Genomic DNA, 25,513 nt, shown 5'->3' with positions numbered 1-25,513 from the left:
GGGCTTAAATGATGCATGAGCTTTGTGCTGACCCCTGCACAAGAGTGAATTTTGCCCTTGATGTATTTCCCCCATGGGGCAAAGGTGCCTTCCGGACTTACAGTTCCTTTTGCCCTTCCTCTATTCACTTACCACCAGATACCAGCACTACTAATCAATTAACATCATAAACTCAAACCCAAGTGAAGCTCCAGTAGTCTTAGAATATCTCCAACACTAAATATGAGCAAACTTTTATAAATCTATTTGCCAGCCCTATTAGTCAGGACAGAAATACGCTTATACAGTTTACATTACTGTTTTGTCATCCCTCAGCGGCTGTACCAAAATCTAAGTCTAAGCAGTTATCATGGTATTTCTGATGTTATAACAACCACTGGCTAATAACATCGCAATAAAAACTGTTCTAATCATCATCTCCCTGGATAGATCTGTTGCATGCCTCAGATTCCCCCCCGCCCCCTTTTCCTCTAATGTTAAATGTGATTTTTTTTTTTATCCTCAAAGGGGTGATTATCTCTGTGCAAACCTGGCAAGGTTAAACACTATCTATAAAAAACATTCAGCTGTGTGCCATGAAATGAATTACATAATATATCAGTCATCTACCTGGCTTTTGAAAAAGTGCAAAATGTTTTTGTTCAGTCTGGATGAGTTTTTTTACATTTGGCTTCTCTTTCCATGAAGGTAAAAATGACCTTGATTATTAGAAAGTGAAGAGATATTGAACTGGTTAGAATCAACACAGTTCCATTTCATTTAGTCTCCACTAAAATTGCAAGGAGTGAAAATAGAGATTGAATTTATTTTACTATATATTGCCTCATTTGAACTTTAAGGCATTAGCCACTAAGGAAAACCCTTCCCCCGCCCCCCTTCCATAATCTCTTATAGATGGCATGTTAAGGAAATTGCCTTGACACTATTGATTCTAAGCTATGAGGTACAACATAACAGCCAGTGTAGTAAACTGGGAAAATGTATGCTGTGCTACATTTCAAGCAATGGAGCACTTTGACACAGCACCTGTGTCTCCCTTCACAGAAATGTGACATTTTAAAATTACAAATTTGTATATATTTTTTTCTAGGTGTCAGGCCATCTTCCCTTTGATTGGATAACTTTTTAAATGGTGTCAATCTGAGTATTTTACAGAAGAAAGGAAAGCAGCCCTTTGCTAAACTAAAGGGGCCACAGTCCAAAGCTAGTTGCTATATTAAGTCAAGTCATCATATTTCTTGCTAGCTCCTTTCCAGAAATGCCTCCCTTAAAAAAACCCAAAACTATAAAATGGACAATACGTGATCCTGCATGCTGCTATGTTATTGCTGCTTAACCACTCATCAGTTTGACCTACAACATCTTCCAGCTAAATAAACTGGTGTTAAAGTGAGCACATGGATGCAAAGTGGCTGGATTGCTTTATTTTAACTCTTAAAGTAAACTGGAATCTAATAAATTCTGGGCTGAATCCTCAGCTGGCGTGTATTGGCATAGCTCTAGGGAAGTCACTGCAGCTGCACCAACTTAACGCCAGTTGAACATCTGGCCCTCTGAATGCAAAAATCTACATTAACACTCATTTCCTAGGTGATAATTGCAACCAAGGATATTAGCACTAGTAGACTGAAACTTCACTGTGGGTCATTAACCCCTGTACACAAATCCTATGAATTAGGGCTATCTGAAAATTTTCTTAAAATCAGGTTTTTGATTAAACAATATTTATTTATTTATTTATTTTTGCAAAAATAAATAAAGTACCTGCCTTCCATGGAAAACTATTTTTTTCTGAAAAATCAAATGGCCCCCAAAAAATTCTATTCAGAAATGCTGCTGCAATGCTTCATGGGAGTTAATTTGCTTTATACCTCCATTTTCCTATGACTTTCATACCACTTCACTGTAAGCAGAGTTTCACTGTAAGTCGATTCCCTATCGAGTGAAATCCCACCCAATGTACAGTCTATTCAAGCACCAAAGAACTAACAGTTTACCTTGATCTGAGTATCTGAGTTTCATCATACTTGGCTGACGCCGCCAGAGAATCAGGCAGCTGTAACTTGCTGCATGACACCTCTCTGCTCCCCCACATGCAGCTGAAAGTGGATGCAACAGAGAACCTGGGCCACAGTCCTTGATGCTAGTTGTTCCGATATTATAGCCTCACCTGATGTATATTGGGAGTGAATTTATTTCCTAAGTGGGTTTCAATAGGATGGATTAGAGTTCAGTTGGGTGTACTTATTTTGGCACCACAAAATAAATGTAATATACTACTGACATAAAGTCTACCAAGGGGCGAATATGAAAGCATCCTATTCATCAATCAATTACAATACTTGTAAGAGCATGGTCAGGCCAGTCCATAGTCAGGGCCAAACTCAGAGGTGATGTGTAATGCAGCACAACTTCTTAGCCTCATTTCCCACACCTTGTACTGCAGATGCTCTGCACTACTAGACAAAACAGGCCTCCATAGTGGAGCCATAGTGTCCCCATTAGAGCCAGTCATAGGGCCAATTTAGCTACTTAGCTAACATCTCCCTGCCGCTGTCTTAGAGGAAAAGGGTCACTGCTTCCCTCTGACCAGGTGCTCTCTGGCTGCCAAAAGGCAGATCTCAAGCTACTCTTACCTGTGCCAGGGAATATCAACCTCGTGCACAATTGGCCTGGGATTTGCTGTCTGTGAAGGTGTGTTAAGGACATCTTTGTACACCCTCTGAATTGCACAATGTGCTATTCAGCCATGGATGTGGTTCAGGGCCCCTGAGCCTTTTCCTACCTTATTGGTTTCCAAGGTTGGGCACAGAGGCTCTAAGTTCAGTCTCTTCTCCCTGTACCTCCACAATTTCCAAGTCCTCTCCCTTCTATGTAGCTGAAGGACTCCATATAGCTTCCATTACATGAATTATGAGGTTCTCAGAACCCCTGGTATTTTCACAACCCCCCTGGCCAATAAGGCAGGAAAATGCTATTCCTGTTTTACCAGTTGAAGAACTGAGGTACAGAGATGAAGTGCAGAGCCCAAGGTCACACACCATCTATAGCAAAACAAGAACTGAAGCAAGATCTCCAGAGTCCCAGTCCAAAACCTTAATCACAAGGCCATGCTTCCTCCCACTCTTATAAACTGTCACTTCCATCTTTCTGAGGGTGAGATGATCATTAGCTGCATACAGCCCTGCTCCTCTGAAATCCCTACACTGAGGGCAGACCCATATAAGTCCCATGTTTAGGGACAGGCTAATTTTCTCCCTACACCAGTTGGGGTCTGCCCAGTCTGTCACATTACAATTAAAATAAGCCTGAAAGAAAGGAATACTTAGCCTTCTTAAAATGGCATTTAAAAAAATCTAAACCTAGAGATACAAAGATTCAGCATTAGGGCTCTTTGTTCCATCCTTCAGTCACCTGTTGAGCCTTAGTGTTATGTCATATGTGATCACATGCTCTTCTGAGACCTGTACAATACCTCTGTACAACAGGGTGAGCTGAGGTTGAAGTGGCAGCTGGGTAGCTTGGAGTTTCCTTGCTTTTGTTACAAACATCACATGTAAATTGTAACATTATTTTAAGACTTATTCTTTGCTTTTAAAAAAAAATCAAGAAATGACATTACAGCTAAAGTTGCCCCATCCTTCATTCTTTTTCTCCCTCTTCCCCCAAATTTGGATGTTTTTGAAGAATCAGGCCTGCTGTGGACTGTAGTGTTCATACAGCATTAAATCATGTTAAAATTAGCTATAATCCAGCACAAATCCTCTTAGTGATACTGGCACTATAAGGGGCGTTATAATTGCTCAGAGCTTTAAAACAATTTTGTAGCTTTTTCTCCCCTTGGTGCACCAGTTCCAATTAGGTCAAGGGAGCCTTATGAACGCACAGATGTTCTATTTAGGACCCAGCCCAATCCTGACAACACACTGTCATCCCCACAGAGAAGCTGGGAAAATGTCCGACTTACACTCACTGTGCTTTGTCATGTCTAACTAAAGAACACGTTATTCTTAAAGTCTAGTACAGCCCTCCTAAGGTGATTGTCTGTGCCTGATGCCCCTTTATGTATGCCATGTGTCCTGGTTCTGCTTCACCCAGTTTTAAATAACATTCCAATTTCAGAAAGCTTGAGAGAGAACAGTCAAAAGGCAGCAAATTTGAAAATGTGTCTAATACCCCACTTGGGGTGGAATCTGTGAAAAGAGAACCTAGCAGGTGAAAGTTGCCTCTGTTCAGCACTTGCTTTGAGGGCTCGTATTGGCCTTCTGCACAGTAGTGAATTTCAGCTAGTTTGAGTAGGCAGCCCCATGTACACGTTACTGGAGTAGCTGAAGAACAGACCCTTCAGCTCCAACTTACTGTAGCTGGGACTTATCTACTGCAGGGTAGGGGCAGGAATAGTGGCCATGGGTGGTGGTTTCTGCCATACAGCATGTATGTTTGTGGGCCTATGTCCCAGGTGCGCCTCTGCACTTAGGAGTGGGCCATTCCAGAACGCACCCAGGGTGCTGTCAAGTTCCTTTCATTGCACCTCTACCCCTAGCATTTCACCTGCTCTAAAAACCTAGATCCTTTATTCCACCCATAAATTAGCTGGATTGCAACACTGGAGAATAATCTGATCTATCTGATTTAGAGCTGGCAGAACAGCCCGACACAGCCCACTTCCTAGCAGCCCTAGGGGCTGGTGCATGTTGGGAACCTGGCTCTGGTGGGGGAGGCCAGAGCATGCTGTTCTCCACCCACTGTGGGCTGCCAGCTGGTCCCTTGGAAACTGCATCAAACAGGGTGGAATTTAGACCCATGCACAGGACATAGCTAGGCTGAAGGCTGAACCCCTTGTTGGAGCCAGAACTGCAAAAGTGACAGTCACTTTGCTCTCCCCTGCTGGTCTGCAGTGTGCTCAGATCAGCAGAAGAGCTCAGGTAGTTGAAGCACTGATTGTGACTATATATAAACGTAGCCCTACATTCATTTTGGCTGAAAGGGGTGGTGAGTGAGATAGGGACAGAATATAGGCTGCTGCAAATAGAGTTCAGTTTAATAAACCACAGTGAACATTTCAATCATCCTCTTTTCCTCTTGCAACTATACTTGGCATTAAAATGGTGAGTATGGACAAGTAGGATATCAAATTAAAAGGACCCAGCCCTGCCCCACCTATTCAGAGATTCTACAGCTCCTGGAAGGCACTGAGTACCATCAATCCTCAGGGACTTCAGTGGGAGATAGGGGTGCCCAGCGGTGTTTAAGAAGTGTTCAATTCCTTGTGAGTTCTAGACCTTAGTGAGGAGAAATCCTCAGAAGTGTAGCCAGAATTCCTGGCAGAATTCTGTTTGCTTTGGTAATAAGCAAAGAAAATACTTGTTTGTATAGAGTCTTCTTTAAGAATTCTGAATGGGGGAAATTTAGGATGGCTGCCGTAATCATGCTGTGATGTTCAGACTTCCCTCTTGTCTGCTCACGCTAACTGGAAGAGTGCCAGTGAAATTATGCTGTTTTATTTTCATTTTCCCCCCGGCATTGACTTCAGCCCCACAACGTGCCACTCTTCCTCTCCCCTCCCCACACAAACACACATCCAATGTGTGAGGAAATTTTGCTCAGAACATATCTCCCTCCTATCACCAGGATCTCAGCCATGTCCTCAGCCTTTGTCTCATCTTTTATGTGAGACAAAAGTCAACCCCAGAACTTAAACCTGCCACTTATATTAAAAACTGCAGCTTGCCCCTGTGGGGATAGTAGAACACTCTCTGATAAATGAGGAGTAACCTTCCCCTCTCATGGACTCTGTCATATGTATTCAAATGAATTTGAGAGAAACAAACGTGCTTACACTTCTGCAAATGGGAGAAAGCTGCCTCTAAAATTATTTCCATTTTCAAGGTCAGGAAGCAAAGAATCAGTCCACGTTCCTTGGAGACGGCATCCAATCAACGGAAGCTGTTCCCTTGTCAGACAGCTGTTATCTGCATAGTCCTCCTTTGCTATTTGATGTGCCACTGGCTTCTTGTCACTTGACAGATATTTTCATCATTTTGTAGCTGACACCCTTAACATTCCATTTTGCCAGACACAGATATCCTCCTCTTCCCTCCCCCACCCCACCCCCCGCCATCTTACAGAAGCAAGTGGCTGAAAAGCATCTAAACGAGCTCTGGTCTCTATTGTTCCATATTTTTATGATTCACTGATATGTCTTAAGGCCCCGTTTAGCATTCTCTCTGCCAAATAAATACATAATACTCCTGATAGGGAGATGAGGCTCCCAGTGAGCTTTGCAGTTCATATTCTCTGTGGACCAAGCCTGAGGTCCTGACTCAGCAAATTCCCAATGAACTTGGGTGTTTGCTTAAGTAAGGACTGAGGGTTGGGATTTTTGCAGGGGGAGGCTTGGGCCTGTTGTTTGTAAGGTGGATTAAGGCCTCCAGATTCGGCCTAGTCTGTCAAAGAGGAGATAAATGAGTATAATTAAATTTTTACCAATGCTAAAGGGATACCTTGCCAGTTTTCCTTTCGGCACCGTCTAATTCATGCGGCCTCTATACTTCCTCCTCTAGTCCTTGACGCAATTGCATGATACAAAGTGGGAAACTGGGAGAGTAAAACAAGGCTTCATATGTTACCGCTCTGTACATAGCTGCCAATATCCCCTGTGTGTAACTGTACAATCCTGGAGGAGCTGTAGAACAGTCCCTCTATGTCAGAGGTTCTCAAACTTTTGTACTGGTGACTCCTTTCACATAGCAAGCCTGTGAGTAACCCCACCTTATAAATTAAAAACACTTTTTTATATATTTAACATGATTATAAATGCTGGAGGCAAAGCAGGGTTTGGGGTGGAGGCTGACAGCTTGCAACCCTCCATGTAATAACCTCGCGACCCCCTGAGGGGTCCTGACCCCCAGTTTGAGAACCCCTGCTCTATGTGGCATGTTCCCTCCTACTAGGAAACCTCTGATCACTTAACGGTGCCTGAAGCAGATACCCTCATCTTGTATATTCTGGGTGCTCGCACTGGAGGAGTTACAGAACGCAGGTGCTATGTGGGAATCAAAGACAGCATGACCACACTGACAGTGTTGCAAGGGGAGGCTTTTATAAGACCACAGAGGGACAGAACCTCTGCAGCTGGGCCCAGAATTTCCAATGGATCTCAGGCCATTAGTCTTCTCTGACCCTGTTGTGTACATGCACCTCTTCCCCCATCTCACAGGGTGAAGAAATGCAGTCCAATAGCTCCTGGCTTCTATGGGTACAGGAAGAGCTGAAAGAGGGTGCTGTGACAAGAGGCAGGAGGGTTTCTGCTGGCCCATGGAATTGAGAGGATGCAGGTCACAACCTTTGTCTAGAGTGAATCCCAACTGACTTCATATTCCCTTGCTGGGAAACTCCTCTCCCAGCTGGACTGTGCTCTGAACACTGGTTTTCACCATTCTGCTCAGCTTGAATAATGAAAATAGAGTGATCAGGTTTTTCTGAAATTCTGAGGTGGCAAAGTTGTGCCAGCATACAGAACATTATATGTGATTATATCATATCCTGCAAAGTCAGGGAAGACATATAGGCCAATCAAAAGTCTGAGGAGGCAAACCAAGGTCAGGGGGCAACTGTCCCCTTGTCCTATAGGGCCAGAGTCATCACTTGCTATCTCAAAATATCTATTTTTCTGAAATTCTGACCTCTGAGGGGCCCTTAGTTATTGAGCTGGATCTTAAATAAACTACTGATGGGTAATACCAAATATATCAACAACACAAATTGTTCCTGTCAAAGGAATCCTTCCTCCTCCTCTTTTTTTTTAATTATTTTTTTAATGCTTTTCATATCAGATGCCAACTATGTTGTATCACACTCCTAGTAGTGAGCATGCCCTGCTGATGGGCTAAAGAGATAAACACTAATAAATATCTTGAACCCTCTCATCCTCTGGCTGACCATTGCTCCCACAAGATATATAGGTTCAGCTTTGAAACATTCAATCTTTCCATAGTGCTGAGAGTGAGACTTAGCCAGCATAATTCCTTAGCATGCAGTATGGTGAACTGCTCTACATTAAATACAAATGGTAAGGGAGTTTACATACCACAATCATTGTGGAAAGCAAATTGCTAAAGTCTAAAGGGAAAAAAACAAAGTTGTGCTGGCAAGACCTCTGGTTTTGTAGCTTTTCCTAATGGTAATGATTTTTTTTTAAATTAAAACAAAATATTATATATAATGGAAAAACAAAAGGGTAGGAGGGAGTTGCTGATGGTTTATCAGAACAGAAGATTGAAAAATCAAAGCTAGGGATTATTTTATAAAATGTTTTCCCTGGCTGACCTTTATCTCAAGAATCAATTATAAAGCTTTCTTTTGTGTGGCTGCGATTCAGATGACTTACAAAACAAAACACACAAACTCCAGTGTTTTGTTTTGTTTTTCTAGTCAGCTAAATTTGTGTTAATATCAAGGAACAGTGATTTGTGTGTGGATAGTTTATGCATTATAACAAGCTGGTATACCCACACAGCTTGTTGTCAATGTGTAAACACCCCTGTCTCTCCTGAATTAAAGCTACAGGACAGTCAATGAAGGGAGAAAATACTGAATATCTTTAGAGGGCCAGTTCATAACACTAGACTAAACATTCAGGAATGCAGAAATGTGAAGTCCTGAAAGTGTAGATCTAGAAATCGCACTGGATTAGCATTATCTATTGTAGCTTTTAAAACTACATATTACATCTTGGAGCGCTAAAGGAATATATTGGGAGGGAGGAAGTATGCTTTTAGATACTAGTTTGGGGGAACCTTCTGACTCTGAACCTCCTGGCCAAACCACTGTGTGTATGTGTCAAGCCTCAGTTGTTTCAGCAGTTCTTTGCTTGTGCAAGAAGTTCCATTCATACAGAACCAGGACCTAACTTGGGCCTGGATTCTGAACTGAATAGTTTGCCGAGAGAGAAGCAAGAGTACACTTCTGCTGTTTTTCCTTTAAAGCAGGGAGCTAACGTGGTCTAAAGAGAAATAGACTGAGACTGATCATCCTTTCCACTGTACTTGGCAATGTTAAAACAGCCATAAATGCATCAGATTTATTGGTGCAGCTAACCAGTGCCATTTTTTCCATATTGTCACTTCACCAATACAACCGGACCAGCTCTAATTCTGAGTTATGGTAACAAATGTTTTAACAGTAAAACACAAACAGGCATGTGAATATATTCTATGAATATAAGCACCAATTTCAGCTTGCTATGATTTGGAAGAGGTCCTATTAATCATTATTCTTGAGCATTTGGAAAACCAGTTGGTGTTTGTGAGCATTTTCACAAATACCCCTGAGTGTTTCATGCACTTTTTGCACCAATGACTGTCCAAAAATTCCTTCTGAATTCATCATAGATTCCAAGGTCAGAAGGGACAATCGTGATAGAACATCCCCAAAATAATTTCTAGACCATATCTTTAGAAAAACATCCAATCTTGACTTAAAAATTCAGTGACTGGAAAAACTTACCCTCACTGATAACACCTCATTTCCAGTGGGAATTTGTCCCTCTTCAACTTCCAGCCATTGCATTGTTATACCTCTCTCTGATAAATTTAAAGAGCCCATTATTAAATGTTTGTTCCCCATATAGTAACTTATAAACTGTAATCAAGTCACCCTTTAAGCTTTATTGTTAAGCTAAATAGATAAACTCAAGGAGTTGAATCACTAAAGGTATATTATCTAATCCTTTTATCATTCTCATGTCTCTTGGCTGAATCCTCTCCAATTTATCAACATTATTCTTGAAGCGTGGACACCAGAACTGGACACAGTATTCCAGCAGCAGTCACACCAGTGCCAGATACAGAGGTAAAATAACCTCTCTACTCCTACTTGAAATGTCCATTTATGCATCCAAGGATTACATTAGCTCTTTTCATCACAGCATCATTCAGGGAGCTTGTGCTCAGCTGATTATCCACCATGACCCCCCAGATCTTTCTCAGTCACTTTCCCATGATAGAATGCCCCTTCATGTAAGTATGGCCTACATTCTTTGTTCCTAAATACTTACATTTAGCCATATTAAAACTCATATTGTTTGCTTGCATCCAGCTTACCAAGAGGTCCAGATCGCTCTGTACCAGTGACCGGTCCTCTTCATTATTTACTGCTTCCCAAATTTGTGTGTCATCTTCAAACTTTATCACTTGGGCAAAGAACTGATCCTTGGAGCATCCCACTGGAAACACACCCATTTGATGATTTCCTCATGTACAATTACATTTTTGAGACCTAACAGTTACATAATATGTGCCATTTTCATTTTATATCTTTCTAGCCTTTAAATCAAAATGTCCTGAGGTACCAAGTTAAATGACTTACAGAAATCTACATATGCTACATCAACACAATTGCCTTTATCAACCAAATTTGTAATCTCATTTTAAAAAAATTATCAGTTTGACAGGATCAGTTTTCTAGAAACCCATGTTGATTAGCTTTAATTATATTACCTGCCTTTAATTGTTTATTAATAGAGTCCCATATCAGCTACTCCATTATCTTTACACAAGATCAATGTCAGAATGACAAGTCTATAATTAGCCGGGTCATTCCATGTACCCTTTTAAATGTTATGCCAATATTTGGTTTCTTCCAGTTTTCTGGAACTTCCCCGGTGTTCCAAGAGGTATTGAAAATCAACATTAATGGTCCATTGAGTTCCTCAACCAGTTCTCTTAAAAATCTTGGCTGCAAGTTATTTGGACTCACTGATTTTAAAAGTACTGACTTGAGTAGCTACTCTTTAACATTCTACTGAGATACTAGTGAAATAGAAAGTGTTATATGACATGACTAATCTGTTTTTTCCCCAAATACAGAACAAATATTTATTGAACACATCTGCCTCTTCTGCATTATTATTGATTTTACTATTTCCATCTAGTAATGGATCAATTCCATTGTTAGGATTCATTTTATTCCTAATATAATTTTTTTTAAAAATCCTTCTTATTGTTTTTTAACTCTACTGGCCATACATTTCTCCTTGTGTCCCTTTGCTTCCCTTATCCTTTTCTATAATGCCTAGCTTCTGAAATATTCATTACTATCAGCTGCCCCTCTTTTACACACACCCCTCAACTGCATCTGCCTTCACTTTCCTTCATTGTGTCACTTCATGTCCTTTAGTTCCTTGATTAATTTTGTTTTCAACATCTTAATTTTGAATGAGTGCTCATATTGTCCCTCTTTTTACCCTTCCCTTTTGAATTAAAGCTGCAACAGTCCACACAGAAAAAATCTATCAAGAGGATTTATAGGAAAATCAAGAATAATTATACTTGTTTTGTCCCAAAGTCACATTAACCTGAAGTAAACCTTTTTTATGTGTTCGGTCACCCAATCAGGGATGAGAAATAGCATGTGATTTATATACCCAATCATACACCAGGAATAACAAATATCAGGTATTTAAAGCAAATGAAAGCAACTCCTAGGATGAAGACTTGGTGTGTACAGTACTTACAAGTAATAGGCCACTTCCTCAGTTGTTACCAGTGTTGCTTGACTGAAGTCCATGAAATTGTGCTTATTCATGCCAGGTGAGGAGCTGGCCCAATAACTACATAAACATAAATGAAGACTGTCCTGCATATTATTCACTCACCAAAAAAGGGGGCTAAATGCATAATGAATACTTGTAATGACCATCTCTGTTTAAATTCAAAGTAGGCTATTAATTTTTACTGTCCTAGAATGCATCCCAGACCCACCCCTGCCACCTCAAAAAACCCCACTTCCACAATCATTCACATTAGACAGCGTGATACATACAAAAGGCTAATGTGACTTTGGAACGAACTAGGGAAAATATAACTAGTGTTGGTTTTCCTCTAAGTCCTCTAGATAGTGGTGAGGTTTTTCTGTGTGTGTGTGTGTGTGTGTGTGTGTATTGTTGCAGATTTCATTCAGAATTGTATTGACTGATTTCCTTCAGCATTGTAGGGGGTTGCTAAGCAACATGGAGTCTTTCTCCAAGTGTTTGTCACATGGGGAGAAAATGGGAAATAGAAAAAGATTCACCTTCTCTAATACCTATCAGATCACAGGGTCTCTTATTTCAGGCCCAGGCAAAGTTATACAATTCATAGTTCTTCCCCAGAACTAGAGTAGATCCTACTTTGTTTGGTTCTGAATTTAGTTAGAATATAGGTCCTACAAAAGGGACAAAATTTGCTATCACTTTCAAGGTGCTGTCAGACTGGCATTCACAAACACATCTATCTGTGGACAATTCACTGTAAATCTGACCCACAACTTTCTCTCCTGTGCAATGTGACTTGGGGCTGATAAACAGAATCAAGCTATACTCATCTTGGAGTTGTTCTTTGAGACCTTAAAACAGACAGAATATCTGGCAGACAGCTCATTCTGACCAGCCAAACTGATTCAATCAGGTCTTCCAGCTGCTTCATTTCTTAGTGCTGGGCCTTTGCAACAGCAAAACCAATCTACTTGCTGTGTTGTAATGTGGTTTATCTTGACTTGCACCATATATTACATCTCTTCCATGGGGTTATCAAGCAAATTAGGATTTATGACAGCACTGCTGAGGCTGTCAGAAACATGCATGTGTTCACAGGGAGTATAAAAAACAGTACTGCATTAACGTCTTCCATATCCTAGATGACAATGAACACCCAGGCTTATGGTCTGTCAGCAGATTGATCTACGTTCTCTGCTCTTTAACAGTATGACTCTCTTACATACCTCCCACAACATCCACTGGGTTCTGCAAGCCTCGGCTCCCAGAACTGGAAGGTAGCATGTGACAGTGAACAACTGTGATGGTTTGGGTCACAGAAACCCCCTTAGGACTGCCACCTGATGAGCTGGGACTACCTCTGAGCCCATTTTCCCTGGCAGCTTGGGTACCTTGCCTGGTTGTGCCAGACACGCTAGCCTGCTACAAACACAGACCCAGGACTGAACCACATCCCCCAGAAGCTGCAGGCTTAACTGAAAACAGCTTAAGAAGTGCTCCTGTCTCCAACACCCAGATACCCAGTGCCCAATGGGATCCAAACCCTAAATAAATCTGTTTTACTCTGTATAAAGCTCATAAATTGTTCACCCTCTATAACACTGACAGAGAGATATGCACAACTGTTTGCTCCCCCAGGAATTAATACTTGCTCTGGGTTAATTAATAAGTAAAAAGTGATTTTCTTAAATATAAAAAGTAGATTTTAAGTGGTTCCAAGTAATAACAGACAGAACCAAGTAAATTACCAAGCAAAATAAAACAAAAACATGCAAGTCTAAGCCTACTACAGTAAGAAAGTAAATGCAGGTAAATCTCACCCTCAGAGATGTTCCAATAGACTTCTTTTACAGACTAGACTTCCTCCTAGTCTGGGTCCAGCAATCACTCATACCCCTGTAGTTACTGTCCTTTGTTTGTTTCTTTCAGGCATCTCTTTGGGGTGGAGAGGCTATTTTTTGTGCCAGCTAAAGACAAAATGGAGGGATTTCCACGGGTTTATGTAGTCTCTCTCTTGTGGGTGGAAACCCCTCTCTCCCCCTGTGTAGAATCACAGCTACAAGATGGAGTTTTGGAGTCACATGGGCAAGTCACATGTCCATGCATGACTCAGTTCTCTGCAGGCCAAGCCATTGCCCACACGTTAGCCCGAACATTCCCAGGAAAGCTCAGATGTGGATTGGCATCTATCAAAGTCCATTGTTAGCCAAGTACTTCCGTTTAGTTGAATAACCCCTTCACACTATGTTGACCAAATCTGCCTTAGGTGCTTCTTACAGCACACTTTAAATACAAGCCAGCACTCATAACTTCAGATATAAAAATGATACATGCATACGAATAAGATGAATACGTGCAGTAGAACATAACCTTTGCAAAGATATGTTACATGGCATATCTAGCATAAAACATATTTCAGTTACGTCATATTTACACTCATACACATATTTCTATAAAGCATTATGGGGTGCAACATCACAACAACAATGATGATCCATGCAAGCAATAGAAAATAATCCAACTCATTCTCCCAGAGATATAGGGGTTCTGCAATGCAAACAGCAGTTTAAAGGGAAGTCTTTTTGTTGCTGAAGAAAGCAGGCATGACTTGTAGTACATACAGGCTGATCCAAATTCTGTTCTGTAATGTTGATGTAAATCCTTTGATCTTAATGTCCCAGTGCCATGTGTAGTCAATGGAGTTAGTCCTGATTTGTACTGGTGTAACTGAGATAAATTGAAACCTATAACTGCATTTTAAGGCCAAATCCTAATCTCAGATACATCTATATTTAACTTACATTGACAGCATGTAGCTGAGGATTCTTAAACTGGAAAGATGGTATTGATACTTTATAAACAGGAGGGAAATGAATGTTAAGTTCTGCTCCTCTTAAACCATTTATTGAGGTACAAAAATAGCAGCTATACTCAAACTCATTCCAGTGGGGGGAAAAATCCTAGTAAGTAGGTGTAGAAAACTGTAAAATTCTGTATGCATAAGTGTCTTACGGAAATGTAGAAACACAAGTCTTGGCCATCAATGGTCAGCTTGGAAAAGAGACTACTGAGGGGAGATAGGATAGAGGTCTATTAAAACCAAGAATGGTGTGGAGAAGGTTAACAAGAAAGTGTTAGTTCAGATAACGCACAAACCAATGAAATTAATAGGCAGCAGGTATAAAAACAAACATAAGGAAGTACTACTTCACACAGCACACAGTCAGCCTGTGATACTTGTTGCCATGGGATATTGCAAAGGCCAAAAGTGTAACTGCGTTCAAAAAAGAATGATGTAGGTCAATGGCCATCCTCCATGAACCCTGTCATAAATATAAAGGGAAAGGTAACCTCCTCTCTCTCAACAGTGCTATAAAATCCCTCCTGGCCAGAGGCAAAACCCTTTCACCTGTAAAGGGTTAAGAAGCTAGGAAAACCTCGCTGGCACCTGACCAAAATGACCAATGAGGAGACAAGATACTTTCAAAGCTGGAGGAGGGGGAACAAAGGGTCTGTCTGGCTGTGTGATGCTTTTGCCGGGAACAGATCAAGAATGCTCTTCATAACTCCTTAAATTAGTAAGTAATCTAGCTAGAAATGCGTTAGATTTCCTTTTGTTTAATGGCTGGTAAAATAGCTGTGCTGAATGGACTGTATATTCCTGTTTTTGTGTCTTTTTGTAACTTAAGGTTTTGCCTAGAGGGATTCTCTATGTTTTGAATCTAATTACCCTGTAAGGTATTTACCATCCTGATTTTACAGAGCTGATTCTTTTACTTTTTCTTCTATTAAAATTCTTCTTTTAAGAACCTGATTGTTTTTTCATTATTCTTAAGATCCAAGGGTTTGGGTCTGTGTTCACCTGTACAAATTGGTGAGGATTTTTATCAAGCCTTCCCCAGGAAAGGGGGTGTAGGGCTTGGGGGGATATTTTGCGGGGAAGACGTCTCCAAGAGGGTTCTTTCCCTGTTCTTTGTTTAAAACGCTTGTGGTGGCAGCATAGGGTTCAAGGACAAGGCAAAGTGTGTACCTTGAGGAAGTTTTTAACCTAAGCTGGTAAGAATAAGCTTAGGGGGTCTTTCATGCAGGTCCCCACATCTGTACCCTAGAGTTCAGAGTGGGGAAGGAACCTTGACAAACCCATTAGCCAAAACGGTCACGGACACAACCCCATGATCTGGATGTTCCTAAAGCCAAATTGCTAGAAGCTGGGACTAGATGGATCATTGGATAATTGCCCTTTTCTGTTCATTCCTTCTGAAGCATCTGGCACCAGCCACTGTCAGAAGACAGGATACTGGGCTAGGTGCACCATTGATCTAACCCAGTATGGCAGTTCTTATGACTCATCACAGTTTGATGACAGTTTAAATACCAGACCTGGCTAATAGTACAAAAAATAGATTCCAAATATTCACTCATCTTTAACTTATTTTGAAAGTGTTTGTAACTCTGTCAATTTCCCACTGACACTCTAGTGTAGGACTTTTACTGGTAGAAATGTTGGTAGAAGTGATATTAATCATATTGGAAAGTCTATGGAAACTTAATTCAAAATCAAACATACACACTCATACCCTAACTGTAAGAACTAGTCATCAAAGCAGGAAGCAGAAACATCATCTGAGTTGTATATAGAATCAAAGCAGCTTGAATTTTGATTTTTCAGTACTCGGAATGAGCAACTTGCTAATGAGGTACAGACAAGAATTCTTCATGATATTCAACTAATTATTTTTCTCTATTGTGAAATTCTTCCCAGCACAAGTGCTATGCACCATTTCAGTCCCAGTTATACCATATTCTGAGGATTTACATAGGGCTGAAGGGGGTGCCTGGGCATCCACTGGCCCTCTACATATGGGTGAAATTCACCCATTTTTTTTTTTTAAAATGGCAGTTGCTCATCAGTGATTCACAAACATAAGGAGGCAAAATTCATTTTAATAAATTACTTGACATGAATTATACACCAAGTTCCCATAAATATCCTTTCTAAAATATCCATTACATTTTGAATGATGATGTAATTACTACGTGCAGAGATGAAACCCTCCTGATTATATGTATATTCCTGTTTGCAGAACAGAGACCTGATCCAAACACTTGTGCCTGTTAGTAACTTTATTATTCAATGAGACTACTCGTGAGTAAAGTAAGTGTTTACAGGATCAGGTCCCATATTTGTAAAAATATTAGCCTCTTTTGTTTTTCTTCTCATACTGAAGCTTAACTGTAATATGAATCAGTTGTATCTGAGTCGTACCGTGTATGTATTGCTCATTGTATTTACATTCATGAATCTACAATTTAGTACAGCAATCCAGTGAACAAAGCAAACTACAAGAGTAAATGTCTTAAGCTAGCACTGTCTTTCTACACAATTACTGCACACTCCAGGCACTGCCGTAAGGCAGAGTCAAAGGCTGGGTGACTCAGCCATTTGATAAATGCTTTCAATCTCTGCTTTATTGCTACTGTGAAATGAAAATTGAGGGGTAAAGAAGAAATAATACCTGCACATTCATTAGTAATTGTTACTGTCTACTTTACACGGCCCTATTGCCTTCCCTTTACGGATCTCAAAGAGCTTTACAAACCTGAATTAAAGTCTTTAGTCCTAGGATCCTTGAGTTATTGGCCCACTGAAGTAAATATGTTGTCTTTCTATGACTTCTATGGACTCTGGATGAGGCCCTATACATAATAACTATATTTGACAGATGGAGAAACGAAAGCACAAAGAGATCTTATCTTGCTTAAGGTCACACACAGTCACTGGCAGTTCTGGGAACAGAAACCAAAGTTCTTGATTTCCAGGCCTGTGCTTGAATCATTGTATAGCATTTTCTCTCCATGTGTGTGTAGGCTAGGAAAATGTGATATTTAAAAACATGCTGACCTATCTCTTCGACTCCACAACTAACACCTCTTTAGAAGGGTCAACCTATTGATTAAAATATGATTAACACATTTTAAAACATGATCTCTTTTCCTATATTAGACGTGGCCTTCTTGTCACTAACAGCCAACGCCATGAGCACCTAGAAAACACTACATGCACCTAGAGTTCTTTCCACTTAGTTTTAACACACCTTCCAAATTAAAAAAAATGTTAGATATAAAACACTATAAAATGGCTGTAGAGATTTTGCTCATAAAAAAAAGACAATGGAAAATTTCAGCTCAGCCGGATAGAGTTCTAGACGATTATTTATCTCTAAGGCTACAATTTAGTCATGGAGGTCATGAAAGTCACCGAATCCATGACTTCCAGCAATTTTTATGACCTCAGCCTGCGGTGGTTGGGAGCTGTGGGTGCCACCAGAGGTGGCAGGGGAACTCCCGAGCTCCCAGCAGCCATGGGAACCCCTGAGCTCCCATCCGCTGTGGGGGGCAGAGAACCCCCAAGTTACCAGTGGCAGGGAAGCCTCCCGCGTGGCAGGTGGGCCACCTGAGCTCCCATCTGCCCTGGGCAGCAGGGAATCCCCAAGCTCGTGGTGGGAGGCCCCCCCACAGCTCCCAACTGCTGCAGGGAGTGGGGGCATCCCTGGAGCTGCAGGGGCCACGGGTACCCCCAGCTGCTGCAGACAGCTCCTAGATTCTGCCCAGCTGCCCCGCTTCAGGTGGTGTGGGGACCTGCAGATCCCCATTTTGTCAGACCTTTTTAGGAAAAATCACAGACAAGTTATGGCTTTTTTATCCTTTAGCCTTATTTATCTCTGATAACAAAAGGCTATAAATCTGTTTTTGCAACTTTAACTATACCATTTGGTGCCATTCACACACTATGAAATATTAATAGATATATATACCACAAAGAAAATTTCATACAAAAAGTTAACATCTCATTTCCCACTTATCACGTACTTTCCCTCTACATAAGTATCATAGCTCCAAAATATGCAGTTATGCAATGCACGCACCACATTCCCTATGATTGCACTATAATACAAAACCTAAACTGACTTCCTATTTCCCCATGGGGAAAATAATACTGCATATAGCTGACCAGTGCATGGATGTCTACCACACATCCATGTTGATATTGCTGAGGATTTACATTAGTTTGCAATCGTTAAATGTGTATTTTTAAGCATTTATTTCTTTTTCGACTTGCCAGTGACCAAAATATCTTCCATACTCACAGACCCTTTGACAGAACTTTCCATTTTTCATTATTTATTTTTTTAAAGCAATACATTGTATTGGCTCCAGATAAGCAGATGGACAGTTCACTATGGTCTAAATCACTAAGCAGACTTTCATGTGTTGCTAGTAGAGATGTCAGTGAATCGCAGTTAATGCAAGTAATTAACACAAAACAAATTATATTTTAAAATAGTGGTGATTAATTGCAGTTTTAATTGCACTGTTAAACAATAATAGAATACCAATTTAAATTTATTCTTTAAAATTAAATATATTTAATATTATAAATATTTTTGGATGTTTTTCTACATTTTCAAACATTGATTTCAATTACAACATAGTACAAAGTATATAGTGGTCACTTTTGTTATTTTTATTACAAATATTTGTACTGTAAATAAGATAAACAAAAGAAATAGTATTTTTTCAATTCACCTCACACAAGTACTGTAGTGTGATCTTTTCATCATGACAGTGCAATTTACCAATGTAAAATTATTTTGTTACATAACTGCACTCAAACAAAACAGTGTAAAACTTTAGAGCCTACAAGTCCGCACAGTCCTACTTCTTCAGCCAGTCGCTCAGACAAACAAGTTTGTTTGCATTTAGAGGAGTTAATGCTGCCCACTTCATATTTATAATGTCACCTGAAACTGAAAACAGACGTTTGCATGGCACTGTTGTAAATACCTTGCAACACTGGCTACGTGCCAGATATGCTAAACATTTATAGGCCCCTTCATGCTTTGATCACCCTTCCAGAAGACATTTGTAATTTAATTTAAATTTAATGATGAATTTAAATTAGTATTCTCTTATAGTTTAACAGTGCGATTAAAACTGGGAATAATCATGATTATATTTTAATCTCATGATTAATTGTGATTATTTTTTAATCGTTTGACAGCGCTGTTTGCTAGTACCTATGATATATTGTGCTCATGAAATGCACCCATAGTAGACAAGGTTCAGAAAGGAGTGTGTATGTAATTGTTGTGTAAAACCTACACATTTCAAACAAAGGATGCCTCATTTTGGACATTTGAGCACAAGTGCATTAGATGTCTGTCCTGATGTGTCATGTTGGATGACAGCAGTGTCCCAGCACAACTGCAGATTTGAAAAGTGTGTGTTTGTTGCTCCTCAGACACAGCCAGTATATTGCCCAATACGTAGGGCCTGCTGTACAGTCCACTGAAGTCAATTCTAGGTTCTAAGTTAAGTCAATGAAGAACTAATGAGGGAGGCCAAATCTTTCTAACTGATGTCACCTTAAAAAGGAGTGTGGTGGCAAATCCCACAGAAAAGAGATGGAATCATTTTTAGGCAGGTTTTCTAAAAGGTAAAATATTAGCTTTCCAAGCGATTGGTTTTAGTGACTTATTGTAGCAAAATAACAATATTTGGTCTCTGGGTGGTAGAGAAATCGGAATGGTCTTCAACACACACTTTGAGCTGTGCAGGTCAGAGGTAAATAAGAACACTATTGTGCCTTAGGTGATCCAGTCATAGGCTGCTGTTCCTGCCTGTTTTATGTCCTTGGTAAGCTTTTTCTATGGAAACAGTCATTCATGTGGTAGATACTGTGAACATGGCTTGCAGCCTCCACCCACCTGATGTGCACCATAGGAAAATGTTCAGAAGTGCCTTGTCACAGTTACAGGGCTAGCTGCACTCCTGACCCTTCTTCTGGCCTATATGTGCATCCCCTACAGGTATCAGACCTAGTGCCTTCACCTATCCCGGAGTGGAGTTCCACAATTCTCCCACTCGGGCTGGGTTACAGCACTGCGTGTACCAACTGTGCTTGACCAGCAGATTCAACTGGGTTGGGCATCTGCAAGACTTGCCTTCGAGAGCTTGTGAGCCATGGTAAATACTGTAAGCAGAGGGCTTTCTCAGAACAAAGTATTGTTTAAGCTTAAGAGAGGAGAAGAGAAATTTAAAACAAGAGGTCTATATGTATGTCTCTTACCCAAAGCCCTTCTATGCCTTCCATCCCAGGTTAGAAACACCTGACTATTTCAGATCCTCCAGGAGGGTCTGTCTATCCACCTGTTCTGTACAAACAGTTCCCAAATTCCTGACCTCAGGGCTGGAGCCAAGGAAGTAGCATCTGACAGCTAATAGCTCAGGTATTGACTCTTACTAACTCCCCAAGAATTTACTGTGAGGCTGCTTGGCTGGAGCCATTGTGTTGCCTTCCTGCTTGTTTCCCCCACCCCTACTATTGCATTAAACTAACACAAGCATCTGGTAAATATTTCAATAATCCACTACAGACATACAGTATTCAGTTCACATACCGTTAGTCAGAAAAGGCAAACGAACATGGGGCTTATCTGTCAAAATACACACTTTTGGAAGTGGGACACCACTTAGGCTCCTAAGTCCTACTGAAAGCCAAAGTCACAGCAGTCTTATACCTCTCTGATTCCCTGTAGCTTTGGTGGTCCTCCTCCATCTGCAGCCTCAGTCTGGAGTCCTCTTTCTCCTACCACAGGCTCACTTTTTTGTCCATCTTCTCTGTTGCAGCCTCAGTTTTTGGCCCTTCTTTTACAACACATCCTTGGTCTCATCCTTTTTCTGCAACACCTTCTCTTCCAAAGATGCTACCTGTTTCTGCAATGTCATTCTCTTCTTCTCCATCTGAAGTCCCGTCTCCCTCCTCACTACCCACTGCAGCTTAAGAAGGATCTTTATCCTTGTCAAGGTTCCTTCCCCACTCTGAACTCTAGGGTATAGATGTGGGGACCTGCATGAAAACCTCCTAAGCTTATTTTTACCAGCTTAGGTTAAAACTTCCCCAAGGTACAAACTATTTTACCTTTTGCCCTTGGACTTTATTGCTGCCACCACCAGGCGTCTAACAGATATATAACAGGGAAAGAGGCCGCTTGGAAACGTCTTTCCCCCCGAAAATCCTCCCGAAACCCTACACCCTCTTCCCTGGGGAAGGCTTGATAAAAATCCTCACCAATTTGCATAGGTGAACACAGACCCAAACCCTTGGATCTTAAGAACAATGAAAAAGCAATCAGGTTCTTAAAAGAGGAATTTTAATAGAAGAAAAAGTAAAAGAATTACCTTGTAAGGTATTTACCATCCTGATTTTACAGAGGTGATTCTTTTACTTTTTCTTCTATTAAAATTCCTCTTTTAAGAACCTGATTGCTTACCTTAAGAACCTTAAGTTACAAAAAGACACAAAAACAGGAATATCCATTCCATTCAGCACAGCTTATTTTCTCAGCCATGTAAACAAACAGAATCTAACGCATATCTAGCTAGATTACTTACTAAGTTCTAAGACTCCATTCCTTTCTGTTCCTGGCAAAAGCATCACACAGACAGAGAGAGCTTTTGTTTCTGCCCCCTGTCCAGCTTTTGAAAGTATCTTGTCTCCTCACTGGTCATTTTGGTCAGGTGCCAGCGAGGTCATCCTAGCTTCTTAACCCTTTACAGGTGAAAGGGTTTTTCCTTTGGCCAGGAGGGATTTTAAAGGTGTTTACCCTTCCCTTTATATTTATGACAATCCGTGATATCAATTTCTATCACTTCAAGTTGCTTAGGCGCTCTGCTTCCCATCTTTTGACCTCTGGATGCACCTCTGAGAAGGTCCATTCTCATGATGCACAGAATGAGGGAGGTCTCAGTGTGCCCAGGGTTTCATTTGTGGCTGGAGAGCTTGGTACAGAATGAGAGTAAACATTATGGCTTCAAAGTGCAGGAATGTTGCCAGTTTGGAGTGTAGCTGTGCTGCACACTGATAAACCTGCCCAGAACCCACTGTTTGGTGCAGGCCTTAATTGCTAACAAAACACTATGCCCATAGTCCTCAATTCTGACAATATTTTCAAGTGAAATGGACCGTTCTTGCTTTCAGCACCTGAGAAGTTGAAACCCACAACTTTTGGCAAACAACTTTTTTTGTTTAATCTAGGCTTGGGGGGGAGGCGGGAGGGGATAATGGGGTTCAGTGACCATACAAGCAAGAACTGAAGGTACCCACTGGATAATGGAAGACATAGCAGTGAACATTGCCCCACAGGCTGCTCTGGAGTTTCCTTTTGTTGTGGTCAGAAGTCACCTTCCCGAACTTGAACTCAGCAGTCAACATCCTCAGCTGCTGTAAATCAGCACAACCCTTAGGCTTTAGTGGAGCATTTCCCTGCTCGGTGCCTCAGTTTCCCTATCAATAAAACAAAGCTGTTGATACAAACCTCTCTCACAGAGGGTCTTGTAAGGCTGTGAGGGTCTAGCCATGCATTTTTAAATGGATGATCATGGCTGTTACCCTGTCCCTTCCACAGTGGCAGGGCATCATGTCTCTTAATAGAAAGTCAGGGAAAAGGCACTTTACTTTGTAACTTGGTCACCAAGGTAGAGAAGCAGCTGGCTGAGAGTGTTCTTGGACATCAGGAAACCAGAGAGAGATCATAGCTGATGTAAACCTTGATCTGCAGCACTAAATATTTATCTTGGGTTTACTACACTGATTATGTATATGCTGGTTAGTGTGTTTGGTATTATTTGCACAGTACAATAGACTTGGCTTTTTTGGTTAGCTTTAAATACTTGTCTTTAAAAATAAAAAAAGCCCTCCATCAAACTGGCATTCAGTAGCTATTTTTGTGCTAACCACACTGGGTTAAAAAAACCTATGGGAGAGGGGTATTCTGGCAACTTCTGCTCTGAGGCCTGGCCTACACGAAAAAGTTAAATTGATCCAGCTACATCACTGGGGGGGTGGGGGCAGGGGGTCAAAAATCCACCCCTATGAGCAATGTAGTTAAGCCAATTGTACACAGTACTAGGTCGATGGAAGAATTCGTCCATCAACTTAGCTATTGCCTCAGCACTCTAGGGGAGGTGGATTATCTATGCTGATGGAAGAACTCCATCAGAGGAAGTTGGAGCTAAATGGCAGCCACAGAGGTTGGAGTCACTGGGCCTGGGATTAAGTTGTGGTAGGCAGAGATATTTCAGACAAGAAAAAGAAACCTGCGAGGAGTTCCCTATTCAGTCACTCACTTTGGCTACCTCTAGGAACAGAACACTTTCCATCTCCAATTATCTGCCACTGTGATGACAATAATGGAATTGCCAAGTAGTGTCAGCTCAAGTGCTTTGATTTAATCTGCCCTCTGTTTTGCTGAGTATGCTTAATCAGCAAAATTATACAACAAAACAAAACACATATTCATAGATTCGTAGATATTAAGGTCAGAAGGGACCATTATGATCATCTAGTCTGACCTCCTGCACAACGCAGGCCACAGAATCTCACCCACCCACTCCTGCAATAAACCTCTCACCTATGTCTGAGCTATTGAAGTCTTCAAATCATGGTTTAAAGATGTCAAGGAGCAGAGAATTCTCCAGCAAGTGACCTGTGCCCCATGCTGCAGAGGAAAGGAAAAAACATCCAGGGCCTCTTCCAATCTACCCTGGAGGAAAATTCCTTCCTAAACCCAAATATAGCGATCAGCTGAACCCTAAATATGTGGGCAAGATTCACCAGCTAGATCTATACCTTGTGCAGAGGGCACCTGGTGTTCTGTCAGCTTGGCTGTGTTACCATCATGCTGCTCTGTCAGGTAGGCCTTGGCCTCCTGCTCCTCTGTTTGCTACCCCAAACATGTATTTCTTCCAGGATACTGCTCACATGCGCACACACAATTTACTCGATGGTCAATTCACAATGATGGAGTCCAGTTCCTCAAAGAGAGCCCCTGATTCGGCTGTTCTCTAAGCTCTAGTTGTTATCCTAGCAGTACTGCTCTCTGACTCTTCCCCACTTACCTTATCGGGCACTGCTTAGTACCTCACTCAATGCTCAGCTCAGTAAGCCCCCAACAAGACCTCAAGGGTAATCCTGAGAATTTGATTGTACTAGCAAACTTTCCTAGGATTGACTCATCACTCCAGATTGCTCTCAGGGGCTTCCATCAGGCTTTTAGTTCAATCAAATATCTTTGCAGCAGCAGGCACTGTTAGAAGAAAAGTGTGGTGAGTGGCCCCAATCCTTCATAGAAGTTTGACAATCTCAGACATGTAGATGACTTTTTGATTCAAAAATATGGGCCTGATCCTGCAGCTCTGACTCGTAGGATCACTCCTTACTCACTTGAGTAAGAGTATTGACTTCAGTGTGATTATTTGCAGGAATAACTACTCGCTTTGGAAGGAGTATAAGACTGGTCCTGGAGCTAGGCCCAGTTTTTCATGAGTGACTACTGATCTTGGGTGCCTCAATTTGCAGATGTCTAAAGTTGGCCAGCCAGAAATGGAGTCACCCGCTTTTTAGAAAAATCTGGTCTAAATGATTTGCCCAAGATCATGTAATGAGTCAGTGGCAGAACTAAGTTTAAACTAGCTAGTTCTTAGCACCTAATCCCTTACTTAGTCCACTGGCCCACATCACTGCATTTTTTTTAAAAAAACCCTTTTTTAGGTTATTCATAAAATATTAATGGGATATCCCAGAAATGTCTCCTCTATGTTGCTGTTACTGCAAATGAGGAAAGTGTTTGTTCTCAACCAGCACTTCTGAAAGAATTTTTATCTCGCCCCTGACAGTAATTTCTGAGCTCAAAAACAGGAAGAAAAGTATAAACAATGTGCAGCCGTACAAAAGAAGATTTGCCAACTGCTATTCTTAAATGCACCGACACTGTCTGTGCACAAAACTACCAGAGCCAATGATTCCTGAAATTCAGATATGTCATGCCATTTATTTCAGGCTTAAGATTTATGAAAAATTGATGATGACTATCCTACTGCTAGCAGTATGATAACTTGGGATCTGTCCCCATTCGGAAA

At 41.0% G+C, this 25,513-nt stretch overlaps 1 long non-coding RNA gene across 2 annotated transcripts in view; it reads left to right on the top strand.

Annotated features, from left to right (window-relative positions):
• Positions 1-15,259, top strand: part of LOC140906016 (uncharacterized) — a 181,912-nt gene extending 166,653 nt beyond the window's left edge. For both annotated transcript variants that reach the window (XR_012157025.2, XR_012157024.2), the window contains one exon: positions 14,902-15,259. This is a non-coding gene — a long non-coding RNA (uncharacterized LOC140906016). The remainder of the gene's footprint in view (positions 1-14,901) is intronic.
• Positions 15,260-25,513: the final 10,254 nt, after the last annotated feature.

Source organism: Lepidochelys kempii, chromosome 2 (genome assembly GCF_965140285.1).
Source record: "Lepidochelys kempii isolate rLepKem1 chromosome 2, rLepKem1.hap1, whole genome shotgun sequence".
NCBI lineage: Eukaryota > Metazoa > Chordata > Testudines > Cheloniidae > Lepidochelys > Lepidochelys kempii.
The sequence above is the reverse complement of the archived record's forward strand: the minus strand, read 5'-3'. Positions and strand labels throughout refer to the sequence as shown.